This window comes from Lolium perenne, chromosome 6 (assembly GCF_019359855.2).
Source record: "Lolium perenne isolate Kyuss_39 chromosome 6, Kyuss_2.0, whole genome shotgun sequence".
Lineage (NCBI taxonomy): Eukaryota > Viridiplantae > Streptophyta > Magnoliopsida > Poales > Poaceae > Lolium > Lolium perenne.
Window position 1 is genome coordinate 220,235,066 of NC_067249.2, and position 11,601 is coordinate 220,246,666.

An 11,601-nucleotide genomic window follows, 5' to 3' on the forward strand; every position below is an offset into this window, starting at 1 on the left:
AAATCTGAGCAAGATTAACTAAATCAGAGCAAGATTAACTAAATCAGAGCAAGATTAAGGTCTACAAACCAGGAAAAGTGGCAGACGAGGACGTGGTTCTTCATGCAGAGTTGAACGATGGCGAGGTAGTTTTCTAGTTCGTGGTTGGGGTCCTCCGCAGTGTACTCGAGATCCAATCCTACAAATTTGTTCTCGTTTTCTTCCGCATACCACTGTGCGTACATCTCCAGGTACTTGCTCATCGTGTGCTCCTCGTTCATGTAGACAACAGTGATCTCCTTGCCGCCATGGACGGTGAAGGTCCTGATCTGAGTAAAGGGCTGGATGGCTGACGGCGGAAGCGGATGCGGAACAGAGGAAGAGGAAGAAGAAGCGTCCATGGCGCGGAGGAGGCAGAAGCGGCGAGAATGAAGAAGCGGCAAGAACCGTCAAGAATGGCGCGGAGGAACAGAGGAGGAAGAAGAGGGTTTTTCGTATAGTGGGAGGAGGAGTGGAACCATCAAGCGGAGAGGCGGAGGAGGCAGAATTTATTACCGGAACTCCATTTTACCTGTTGGCCCCTAATCCACATAAAATTACCAGAAATGGCCCAACCCAGTGGTATCTACTGCTAGATGGCCCCACCCACCCCAAAATGGCCCAACCCAGTGGTATCTACTGCTAGATGGCCCCACAGTCAGTAGAAGTTGCCTTAGTTCCACTATGTAAAGGATAAAGGATGGTAAGCTGACAAGATCTCTCCAATAGCTTCATTGGTTAACTGGCACGTTGACATATCTAGAGGTGCTGGGTTCGACTCCCAGCCCTCACTCTTTTTGATTTTTTTTGGCGCCCAGGAGAAGCCCAAATATCCCTTCTGAATCCAACTCCCTCCTATAACCTAGCAGAAATTCGAATCCAGTCGCTCGGCAGCGGCGGTGGCAGTGGCGGTGGCGGTGGTGGCCCCTTCCCTCTCCGACGACGAGCCCTGTCCCTCTCCGACGACGAGCCCCGGCCCTCTCCGACGACGAGCCCCTCCGCATCTCCCGGTCTGCACCCCTATCATCTCTCCCCTCTCGATCTGTTCTTCTTCGTCAGTGATCCAATATGTGCTCTTACTAGGACTAAAGTCCGAGGTGACGGCGGTGGTGGGTGTGCCGGCGCTGCGTCCGAGCAAGGGATCTGCTGTCCATCTGCCTCGCCGATGACGAGCCCCTCGCCCTCTCCAGGACGAGCCCCTCGCCCTCTCCAGGACGAGCCTCGTCCCTCTCCAGGACGAGCCCCGGCCCTCTCCGATGATGAGCCCCTCCGCATCTCCCGGTCTGCACCCCTCTCATCTCTCGCCTCTTGATCTATTTTTCTTCATCAGTTCAGAAAATCGAATTTAACTGCTGTGCATTGCTTGAAATTGGAACTGCTGTGCAGTTAGGTGTTTTCTAATTGCATCATTTTGTTCTTCTGCAGATGGACAGACGCTGGATTACAACAAGAATTAGAAGGCTTTCCCCTGAACACACAAAGGGAGTGGCCGAGTTTATGCAGTTTGTTCGCTTGAGTGCTGCCAATGATGATCAGGTGTTGTGCCCATGTCGTAGCTGTCTCAACCGGTGCACAAAACCTCTAGATGTAGTAGAGGCTCATTTGCTTCTTTATGGGATGGCAAGCACTTATGACAGATGGGTCTTCCACGGAGAACCATTACATCCTGTACCTGAAGCTGGACATGGAGGACAAGGAGGTGCACCTGAAGCCGGACATGGACATGGAGGTGAACCTGAGGCTGGACATGGAGGTGAACCTGAGGCTGGACATGGAGGTGATGCAGGGGCACACCATGTTGGTGGAGGTGATGCAGAGGCACACTATTTTGGTTTGCAAGAGGAAGATGGTTACGAAGATGATAGAATTCCTGATCTGCTTGCTGATTTGTACAAGTCAGAACCGCAAGGTCCTAGAAAGGACACTATATTTGCTGAGTTGATAGAGGAAGCCAAGCGCGCAGCCAGCGATGGGGGTACAATGTCAAGGTTTTCACTCACAGTCAAGTTACTTCAGGCCAAGTCGTACTACCGGATTAGCAACGTTGCATTCAACGCGATTCCTGATTTTGGCCTTGCAATACCCTGCTAGCTCAATACCAAAGTCATACGAGGAGGCACTTAGCATAGTCGGCAGGTTGGGCCTTGGTTATGAGAGTATCCATGTGTGCCCGAATAACTGTGTATTGTTCCGGAAGGATTATGCCAAGGAGAATAATTGCCCCAAGTGCAAAGCCTCTAGATGGAAAGATGCTGATGGTAGGAGAAAGATCCCAAAGAAGGTGCTGAGGCACTTCCCATTGATTCCAAGGCTGCAAAGAATGTTTCTTTCAAAGGAGCAATCAAAGGAAGTACAGTGGCACAAACTGAAGCGGCAAGACGTGGAGAATGATCTCAGTCATCCAGCAGACGGGGATGCATGGAAGGATTTTGACAATATTCATAAAGACTTTGCCGCTGATGCCAGGAACATAAGGCTTGGACTTGCCACAGATGGTTTTAATCCCTACGGGAATATGAGCAACTCCTACAGCATGTGGCCTGTATTCGTGGTGCCATACAACCTTCCACCATGGGCATGTATGGATTAGCCCAACTTCATGCTGACATTGCTAATCCCTGGTCCATCCTCTCCAGGAAAAGATTTTGATGTCTTCATGGAGCCTTTGATGGAAGAGCTGCAGGAGCTCTGGAAAGGTGTAAAATCATATGATGCCAATAGTCCAGACAAGTTTGATCTCCGTGCTGCAATCTTATGGTGTATTCATGATTATCCGGCACTGCACACATTGTCAGGGAGGGCCACAGCTGGTTACCAGGCATGTGTGCGTTGTGACAAAGAGAATTGCTCCAAGAAATTAAGGAACAAAATCTGCTTTATTGGGCACGGCCGTTGGCTACCTCTGTCCCATCCTTGGAGAAAAAGCAAAGAATACAATGGTGCTATTGAAAGGCGTGAGAAGCCAGCGGAATTCACTCCAGAAGAGCTAAAGGAATAGCTTGATAGGGTTAGAGATGTGATACCAGGCAAGCTTCAGAAGAAAAGGAAACGTGAGGACGGTCAGTGTTGGAGCCGTAGGTCATGTTTGTGGGACTTGCCATACTGGGAAGATCTAAAGCTGAGGCATAATCTCGATGTAATGCACATCGAGAAAAACATCTGTGATAATCTGATTGGTACTTTCATGAACATACAAGGCAAGACAAAGGACACTGTGAATTCAAGGCTTGATTTGGAAGATATGGGCATAAGAGGTGACTTGCATTTGCAGCCTGTTTCAGCTGACTCTTTTGAGATGCCACAGGCGTGGTATACAATGAGTAAACAAGAAAAAATTGCATTTTGTGAATTCATAAAAGCTGTGAGGTTTCCAGATGGGTACGCGTCTAACATATCCAAGTGTGTGGCTGCTGATAAGTGCAAGCTTCAAGGGCTGAAGACCCATGACTATCATATATTGCTTCAAAGGATCTTAGCGGCTGGCCTGCGAGGAACAATCCATGAAGACATATATGAAGCAGTTGCTGAGCTTGGAAATTTCTTCAGAGAGCTGTGCTGCAAAACACTGAAGAGAGACGTTCTGGACAGACTTGATAAGGAAATCGTAGTTATTCTTTGCAAACTTGAGAAGATCTTCCCCCCATCTTTCTTCGACGTGATGGTGCATTTGGCCATCCATTTACCAAAAGAGGCAAGGCTTAGAGGCCCAGTGCATTACGGTTGGATGTACCCAGTCGAAAGAAGGTTGCTAACATTGAAGCGTTGTGTCCGGAACAATGCCAGGCCGGAGGGATCGATTGCCGAAGCATATATTGTTGATGAGTGCCTGACATTTTGCTCGAGATACTTCGACGATGTTGAAACAATATTCAACCGTCCAAGCAGAAATCTGGAGCGGGATGATTCACATATTGGTGATTTGTCTGTTTTCAAACACGGTGTGAAATTTATTGGAGCCTCTCAATATGTGTATGCAGGTGAGGACTATGACAACATGGTGTGGTATGTGCTCCGAAGTTGCCCTGAGGTTGATCCATACATCGAGTACGTTTCTCTTCATCCCCATATATAGATAGGTTATTGCAGCCTCTCCAAATAATAATTAGGATCTATTTTCTGTTGCCATTCCAGCCTGTGCAAACAAGAGTTGAACCAACGAGGTGGTCAGATCAATGTTGATAGATGGCTTGCCAAGAACTTTGCTAGATGGTTTCAGACTCATGTGAGATCTTTAGCTGGTTTATTTCTGAAGATTGGAAAAGTTCATGATATAAATTTGCTGTGTGTGTTACTCACCCCCTGGTTGATTTTTTGCAGATTGGGAAAATGCGAAATGATGTCTGTCCTCATCTCTATGCTTTGGCGTGCAAACCAGATTTTAGAGTGAGACTATATTCTGCATGTGTTGTTGACAGTGTTCGGTACCATACTGTTGACCGTGAGAAGAACAGAAAGACACAAAATAGTGGAATCGTTTCTGAGGGAGATCATGATGGGAACAACATTGAATTATTTGGTCAGCTCAAATCCATCATCAGATTGCAATACAACTCCAGCGGTGGCGTCCATCGGTCAGTTGTCCTCTTCCGGTGTGACTGGTTTGACCTTGGTGGTAGGAAACCCGGGCTCGACGATGATGGACACTTCAAAAGTGTTAACACGGAAAAATTTTGGTACAAGAATGATCCTTTCCTTCTGACATCACAAGCAACCAAGGTCTTTTATGTGCCAGACACCAAGTTGAAAGGAAAATGGCAAGTTGTGCAGAAATTTCACCATAGACATCTATGGAGTGTAAAAGAAAATGAACAGGGACCCGGTGTTGTTGTACTATCATATCAAGATGAAGATTCCAGTCAAGTTCCTGTGCAAGAAAAAGAAGGCACTGCACGGAGTAGGACGAGAAGTGACCAGGAACGTGTGCTACTTGAAAAAGTCATTGTGGACAAACTGAAGAAACGGAGCAAGGAGGTTGTTCCTGAAGAAATCGAGGAGGTTGATGAGACAATGTATCAATATTGCACTGATGATGATGATGACGATGGAAGAAATAGGACTAGGAATCGTCCAGTTTCCGAAGAAGATGAATAGAGTTTGAATCTGTAGTTTGTGTAATGGATGAATAGCAGTTTGACTCTGTAGTTTGTGTAATGTCAGTTTATTTCAGATTGTGTGTTAGGTTGTTTGGCCCAGAATTTATGTTGAACATGCCAGCTTGTTTTTCCCAGAATTTATGTTGAATATGTCAGCTTTTTGTTCCCAGAATTTGTGCCCAATTTTTTGGGGAATCCATGCCCAATTTTTAGGGGAATCCATGCCCAATTTTTTCAATGCATGGCTAACGCCGGCGACCATATATGGGCGGCGCCGCCGTGCATGGCTGACGCCGGCGACCATATATGGGCAGCGCCGATGTGCAAAAGGAGTTGCTACACATTTTCAACAGAACTCATTTTCAACAGAACACATTTTCAACTGAACAGAATTGCACACATACATAGACATGGTTCAAATTCAGGAACTAAACATTGTGGCACGAACAGACAAATGGTTGGAATTACAACACAATAACTCTAGCATATACTCTAGCTTCTTCTCCTCCTGACCAACAGATCACTGAATTCACCCTAATTTCAGTTCCTACACATCACCCAGGTACAACAGATGACAAAAGCTACAGATAACACCCAAACCATGAAGCCTCTCATTTTCTTTGGTTCAGGGTTGCTCTGTTTCCTTGCAGCAAGCAGAAACTTTTCTTCCTGGAGCCTCTCAATTTCTACCTGGAGCCTCCCAATTTCTTTATCTCGATCCCAAACAGCATCACGCAGATCACGAACTAATTCTTTGTGATGTGCATCCAGCGGATCATCAATCCACTTAAACACTCTACACCCTTTTCCACCAGCAATCTGACAGATGAAGAACAGAAGAGGATAAATAAGTCACAGTAGAAAAGAAAATTCAGAATACGGCGGGCTCCAGGAAATTCAGAATGGGGGGGGGGGCGTGCTCGAAGACTAACCGAGCGAATTTTGCAGTTCCGGTATCTTCTCCCAGTGTTTGCATCACTCCAGGAAATCCATTGCGGCATCTTCTCGCCACAGTCACAGACGTCAGCGGGCTCATAATCGAATGGCCGCTGACGATACGGGATGGGCGTGCCCGGCTGCCGGCGGCGACGCGACGACGCTCCTGACCTAGAAGAACTGCCCGAGCAGGCTGGGAACCCTAGATGCGCCGCCATGCGAGCTGTCGGAGGAGGAACCCTAGATGCACCTGGTCGAGGAGGAGCGGCTCAACGGCACCTGTTTTGAAGAAAACTGATTAGTCTATCATGTCTATATAGATGGACAACCCTACTTGTGTCAACAACACTATTGTAGCAAAGCGGTAGGGAGTGGTAGTGAGGCAGCGCCAGGTCGAGGGTTCGAGTCCCCGCAAGCGCAATTTTTTGCCATCGGGAGCCACTCCAACCCAGCAGAGGATGGGCCGTCGGGCCAACAATTCAACCACCGGATGGTCCGTCACCATATACATTAGGGTAGGCCAGCCCAGTAGAGGAGAGCCCAAAAGAAGAGAATATCACCAGCAAACAGCAGCCTAGTAGAGGACAGCCCAACAAAATGGTGGACGGCACAGAGAAAAGGAGCGCAATTTTTGGCAGTTATTTAGGGACCAAAAAACCAACCAGGGGCATTATAAATACAATAAGTACTAGTAACTGGCTATAACCTATTTAATGAGGCTGTTGGTAGGTGGTGGTTGCTATCCTGTAAGTTCAAAATTCAAACACAAAGTATCTCATGCAAAAATGGAGCCCACTGCTATTATGTAATCTCTGTCAAGAAGTTCACACTGAATGGGCTAGAAAAATGAATTTCCCACCCACTTTACATGGCTGACGCCGGCGAGCCGTGCAAAAGGAGTTTCTACACATTGTTCTATCATGTCTATATTGTCAACAACACTATTGTAGCAAAGCGGTAAGGAGTGGTAGTGCGGCAGCGCCAGGTCGAGGGTTCGAGTCCCCGCAAGCACAATTTTTGCCAGTTATTTCCAACCCCGGATGGGCCATCGGGCCAGCAATTCAACCACCGGATGGGCCGTCGTGCCAGCAATTCAACCACCATATACATTAGGGTAGGCCAGCAGCCTAGTAGAGGACAGCCCAAAAGAGGATGATATCACCAGCAGCCCATTAAAATGGTGGACGCAACAGAGAAAAAAAATTACAAGACGCCTTGGTCCCACAAGTATCAGTTGGTCCTACATGTCAGTTAGTTCAAGCCAGTTGCTTCTAGTGACACGTGTGAGGCGCGTGGGACCCGAAAAGGAACACATAGGCAAAATCGATGACATGGCAGCCAAACACATACCATTGTATTGAGCCAAATGCCAATGACGTTATTGATTTGTCGCAATCGGCAGTGGAAAAACGTTGTAGGCCACTTACTTTTGCTAATGACGTTTTGACCTAAATTGCCAATGACGTTTCTGCCCAATAACGTCACGATTTTCTAGGGTTTCGCCCCCCCGGAGTGGCCAAGGACGGTCAAAGCTAGGAACGTCATAAAGTTATGACATTTTGATTTCCAGTCATAAAAAAAATGTCATGTTATGGCAGATTTCTTGTAGTGTATGCATGGCATTTCAAACCATTCCAAGTAAATTTTCATATGCTACCTTTAAAACCTTCAAAGTACTTCTCAATTTGTGTCAATGTTTTATAGCTCATGAGGAAGTATGTGGTGTTTTATCTTTCAACCTTGTCATTTACTCCTGACAGACTTTCACCAATGGACTAGTGGCATATACATCCGCTTATCCAATAATTTTGCAAAAAGAGCTGGCAACGGGGTGCCCAGCCCCAATTAATTACAACTTTCATTAATAATTCTCTTCACATGTTTTGCCCTGATTTATCAGTAAGAAACTTAATTTGCAAATAGACACTCCTCCATGGTATGTGAATGTTGGAAGGCACCCGAGGATTCGGTTAGCCATGGCTTGTGAAAGCGAAGGTTGGGAGGAGTGTCACCTATAAATAAAACTAAAGTACATGTATAAACAAAAGAGAAGAGGGATGATCTACCTTGCTGGTAGAGATAACGTCCTTCATGGGAGCCGCTCTTGAAAGTCTGGTTGACAAGGGGGTTAGAGTGCCCAGTACCATTCGTTGACAACAATAAACACTTCCCAAAACAATTTTACTTCTGTTTTAAAAATAAAAAAGCTCTAGCACATGTTAATCCGTGCTTCCATCTACGAAGGGCCTATCTTTTACTTTTGTGTTGAGTCACCATCCTTTCTTTGAGAACCTTTTTGAGAGCATAACTGTTATTCTTAGTGTAATGTGCTTGTCCCAGAACGCGGTTAACTGTGGCATAACTTTGAAGCTTTTATCTTTGATATTCGTACTTCTAGTCTTCACTTGAACTTCAGAGGTGCCTTGGCATTTATGTTTTGCTCCACAATTAAGGGCAAGCGAGATACCGCTCTACCATGCTTTATTATGATCATTACAATCTTGTTGATGTTTATAAATTTCATATTATGAACTCTTAGTTGGTTGATACTTTTCATTAGGTAACATGATTGCTAAGTTTTATTATCCATACATCATGCAATTGTTAAAGACCTGATCACAGCATTTACAATCAAAAATTATTTTGTTATCATTTACCTACTCGAGGACGAGCAGGAATTAAGCTTGGGGATGTTGATATGTCCAAAACGTATCTATAATTTTTGATTGTTTCATGTTAATATTATGCCTTTGGCACTTGTTTTTGTATTAAGTTTATGATTTATTTGGACTAACCTATTAATAGTTGCAAAAGTGCACAATGTTCTTGTTTTACACTTTGATGTGTAGGAATTATCAAGAATACAAGAGGAAACCTTGTTGGAGTCGAATTGGAACTTTGCTGAAATCTGTCCTATAACTGTTTTCGGAGATTGTCTGTTTGACCCTCGAAGATGACCTCCAACGGAGTTGGGCCTGTAGAGGAAGTTGTATATAATTTTCTGCTGAACGTTCTGGAGTTAAAATTCGGCCCAATCGGAGTTCGTACGCGGCCTGTAGGCCTGTTTTGGTGGAACCTTAAAAGGGGGTGACGGAAATCCGAGAAGATATATAAAGGGAGGAAACCTAACTCGTGGAGGACACCTCCACCCACGAATTTCAGGCACAAAAATCCATGTTTTTGCCTCCCCCATGGATCCCATCTCCATGGGGGAGGGCTCCCTTGAAGCCATGAAGGAGAGAGGCTAAGGGGCGACGCTCCCCAACCTTGCCGGCGGCGGGGAAAGGAGTTCCCCGCGCCGCCGGCGCCACCGCGCTGCTCTCTCTGACGTCTTCACCGCCATCTCCATCACCATATCCTCCTTGTATTCAGTGGTTCATCCTGTTATAAACCTCTGTACCGTCCTATGTAAACATGGTGTTTGATGCTATAATATTCATCATATGATCTATGTCATGTTTATGTAGTATATTTGTCTTTTGATTGATTTTTTGAATGTCTATGGTTCATTAGAGTTGTATGTTGATATGGTAATGTCCTTTGGTGTCCATTATACTTGTGCGCGCATGGATCAACACCATAGGGTTAGTAGTGTGTGCAAAGGAAGGGGTAGTCCTGCCGGAGTGACAGAAACCTGAGGGCTCAAACCGGTTAGTTGCATGTATGGGAGTAAGAGGACCATAAACTTAAGGCTATGGTTTGGGAAACCTTAATGCATTGTTATTATTTACGGATGTTTGCTAACAATCCAATCATATAGTACTTGTAATCCCAAGTAGTGGAACGCTTGTATATTTAGCCTCTCCCACATTGAAAACTACATCAAAGACAATGAACTAAATGTCTTCACAAATTAATCTTGGACAAAGCCACCACAATTACCACCACTTTTCCACACTCATGGTACTGTTAGTATATGGTTACTTAGTGTATTTTATTGCTGCAGCACTAACATTTACTTTCATGTATTTATTATCTTGCAAAGCTATCTCTCATACCCGTATTGTCACTGTAGTTTTATTTCCTAGATGAAGCAAACGCTTAGTACGCGTAGAGTTGTATCAGTGGTTGATAGAACTTGAGAGAGTACTTATCCTACCTTTAGATCCTCGTTGGGTTCGACACTCTTACTTATCTAAAAGGCTACACGCGATCCCCTATACTTGTGGGTTATCAATAACCCAATAAGATAACAATAACGGTAACAAGATATAATCGATACTAGCATGCACTATGACTCGCAGGACAGACCCGATAACCAAACAATAGTTGTAGGAGGGATGTGGTGATAATATGGGATGCTTGAGGTAATAGGTGGACATGACACGTGACAAGAAAATAACTCAAGCATAGCATCAGGGAGAAGGCAAAATAAAATAGGTGAGCAACTCCTGCAGAGATAGGAGTTTAGGAAATGCTTGCCTGTTAAACATTATCGAAGATCATCCGGAGAACTCGTCGTATCTCACTGCACCACTTCGTGATCCTATCCGGCAAGAAGCAAATATTGAAACACACACACAACGATGCAATTCTTACAAATACGGTAAAGAACCGGCATGATAAAGATGGCATGCATGACACAGCAAGGATGGTGCGATGCACCTTATCCATATTAATCAGAGTCAAAACCCTGGACAAATAAATTAAAGTTGGAGTTGCATTTCGACCGACAAGTTCAAGTGTTGATTAACATGGCAGTAGCATGGCAAGACTGATCTACTTCAATTTTAAGCGGAGCAGTAAAACCCTAGTCGATGTTCTAAAATACTCCGGTTTTCTTAATTAAGGTGAACGGGCACGACTATCAACGATCGATACGATGCGAGATGCAAACAGATGAGTGGATGGCATATTGTTGCTCCTTGCATTTTTCAGAACAAAATAGACATTTTATTTGTATTGTTTGGATTTACGAATCTCAAGATATGATATAACCAAGATTTTGCAAAAGAAAAGATTAGAAGACTAGGGTAGTAGAACCGGGCCTGCATTGGCGACAGGAAACAAAAACAAGAAAGAAATAAGGATCCAATTGCCAAAGTGGGGATTTGATCCTAGCATCTGTTGGTTATACAAACAAGGAGTTTACCACTGCGCTACTGATGGATTGCTTTACGGTACTGGGCGCGTCTCGCTTTGAAGCAGATGAAGGAAGCTTAGGCAGGTCGGCCATGGCGGACTGAGATCCAGTCGACCATGAATCCGATGATTGAAGGCGAGATAGGACGTAAGAGATGGCGCATTCGACGTGCGGGTTCATGGTGAGTCTGTTGGTGGTGGCCTCGGCGCCGGGGAACCACCGGAGGTAGGCCGACGACAGAAACCTACGAGGAGAAACGACCGTCACCGGCGGCGGGATGAACCAGGAAGGGAGGAGGAAGAAGGAAGGGTCCAAGGGTAGCGTAAACTCACCAGAACGCCAAAAAATGGGACGAAGAAGGTGGGGGAGGTCAGACGGCGTCGCCAACTTCGCTGGAGCGCGGTGGCCGAGATGGAGAAACGGTGATGGTGCGATTGATTTATGCCGCCTTGGTTCAATTCCTTCGACAAG

The 11,601-nt window shown here is 45.4% G+C and overlaps 1 pseudogene; it reads left to right on the plus strand.

The window, feature by feature from the left end:
• The first annotated feature begins 287 nt into the window (after window positions 1–287).
• Window positions 288–4,172, plus strand: LOC139832630 (uncharacterized; annotated as a pseudogene).
• The last annotated feature ends 7,429 nt before the right edge of the window (window positions 4,173–11,601 follow it).